We start from the raw sequence: 2,722 nt of genomic DNA on the forward strand, positions 1-2,722 counted from the left end.
AAATACAAATTACCAAAAGGCAGTAAATGATAACCCCTCAATAATTAACATAGACTAGGAGTGATGATATCCTCCACAGAGGGGTCCCCAAACCCCAGGCCACAGACCAGTAACAGTGGTCTGTTAAGAATCAAGCCACACAGCAGAAGGTGAGCAGCAGGCAAGCGAGCAATACCACCTGAGCTCCACCTCCTGTCAGATCAGCAGCCACATTAGATTCTCATAGGAACTCGAACCCTATTGTGCACCTAATCTAACTAATGCTTGACGATCTGAGATGGAACAGTTTCATCCTGAAACCCCACCCCCCCCAAACCCCAGGTCCATGGAAAAACTGTCTACCACAAAACTGGTCGCCAAAAAGGTTGGCGACCACTGCTCTACAGTATTGGCTAGGGTATATGAAAACCAGCATTCACCTTATTGTCAGAAGTGTAAGTTACCATAAAGCTTAGACATCAATTTGGCTTTATCTTTTACATTTTCAAGGTATATTATTTGAGCAACTCCATTTCTATTAAATCCTTCTACAGAAATGAGAAAGACATAAAAAAAGTATGCTACAATACTGTAATAATGTAAAATATGAGAATCATCTAAATGTCCATTAATGGGAGATTTAACTAAGCTATACAACAAAGCCATTCAAAAGAATGTGTACTTACCCTGAAATCTGTCCACAACATAAGTGCAAAAAGTAAAATGCACATCAGTGTATAATGATACTAATGGTGGCCACACTACACCAACTGTTCTATCAGGAGTAAATATCTATATAATTCTAACATTGGGCTGAGAAAGTATGACTACCAGTTTAACTAAACCATGTTACCATCCATACCCCTTTGAAGGATAGCCTGCAAGGTCATGAACATTAATACCACCACTTTACTGATACTGTTACAGAATATATGACATTTGTGCAGAATTTACAACAGTCAAGCATATCATCCTGAGACCCAATGGGCTGAGATGAATTGGAACTACCTCAGTTTGTCAGTCAACTTAATCTGGACAAAAGTCAAACGGAGCAGTATTATCTCACAATATGTAAGTTAATACAAGATAGAGAAGCCACAGAGTTGGAAATTAAACTTCATAAATACCTCACATAAACTTGCAACTGCTGGGTGGGAGTAGCCACGCCTGGCAGCCATGGACCCTTGACAGTATCAGGCTAGGTGTCACTACTTACTGGTCCCATGTGTCACTGAACCAATCAGGCCCTAGCCCCTTTCTCTTTCTTTTGGGAGATGACCAAATTCAACAATTTATTACACTTAGAAAGAGTACTGTACCTATCTGTTCACAAACAGTAAGAACGGTTGAGTGGTGGAACGAGTCAGAGATCATTGGTCAACCTTGCTTCAGGAGGCCAGGGACTTTCCTGGTCATTAGACAATTCTGCTTTCAGAAAACACAGAACTGGTCAACTTTTTCATCCCCAAAAGATAATTTATGCAAGTTATACCAAGATATTAGAATAGAGATGTTCTTTAATCTTTTTATTTTGCAATGCCATGAGAGTATTTTGCATGCCTATTCCGTCTCTGTCAGGGAAAGGAAGTGCCCAATTAAGAAAGGAACAATTGTAGCTGAATGCCATCACTGTTCCTCAATCGCCTTAGGATTAAAGGCTTGAACAGTTAGTAGATAATGTGACACTGAGCGAATTCTCCTCTCTGAGCTTGTTCTTCACAAAGTGAAGATAGCAACTGGAATTTGGGGAGGTCAAAATGAGATATAAAATAGCATGCGCTTAGTAAGCTTCTGGTAGCACAATGTACCAATCAGGTTATTTTAAGGAACACTCAATCAATTACAAAACATATGAAGCCACCAAAAAAGAAACAGCAACTACTAATTCTCTGCACAATAGATATCTATGTAAAGGCTTTTTAATCAAAGTGGCATAAACCCGTGGAAGTACTGCTCTTAACACAGACAATACTTATTTCCATGGAGTCACATCATTCCTGCTTTCAAGAGGACTGAAAGCAACAATATTCCATAGGACAAAGAGTTCTTGATAACACCACTACCACCACCCCCAGATTTTACTACACTTCTTCTCCTCTGGAAATAGAAACACACTGAAGTTGGGACCGCACACAGGTAGAGCGAAGTGTGCACTCTGGTCTAATGCAAACACTGACAGAAGTTCAGGCGAGGCCCTTTTCCCCCTTGCTTGGGAATACTGACGCTGCTGATGAAGTGAATACCTCAGAAATCTATTACCTCACCTCTAACATCTTCTCAAGTGAAAAACAGGAACTCTTCACTCGATAAGAAATTCCAGTATACTGGTATCAGTTTCCCCATATCTACTTTATGGGAAGAAACTTTAATAGTTCCTACATGTAGTTACCACCAGCAGTGTCATTTTTGAAGGTAAAGAAGGTTATTTCAATGGATAGAAAAATCTGTCTTTTTTCCATGCATTAAAACTGGGGCCTTGACCAGCCCCGTTTTTGCAAATAAAGTTTTATTGGAACACAGTCTAACCTATTTATTTGTATTATCTATAACAGTTTTCATTCAGTAAAGTTCAGTAGTTGTAACTGACACAGCTGGTGGCTCACAAAGCCTAAAATATCTACTATCTGGCCCTTTAAGAAACCCAAGCCCTGCATTAAAATATTACAATGCTATAGTAAGTAACATTTCATTTGAAAGAAAACTAAATGAGAATACAAAAATACAAATGACATGCTTGCTCTGA

This window comes from Pongo pygmaeus, chromosome 4 (genome assembly GCF_028885625.2).
Source record: "Pongo pygmaeus isolate AG05252 chromosome 4, NHGRI_mPonPyg2-v2.0_pri, whole genome shotgun sequence".
Classification (NCBI taxonomy): domain Eukaryota; kingdom Metazoa; phylum Chordata; class Mammalia; order Primates; family Hominidae; genus Pongo; species Pongo pygmaeus.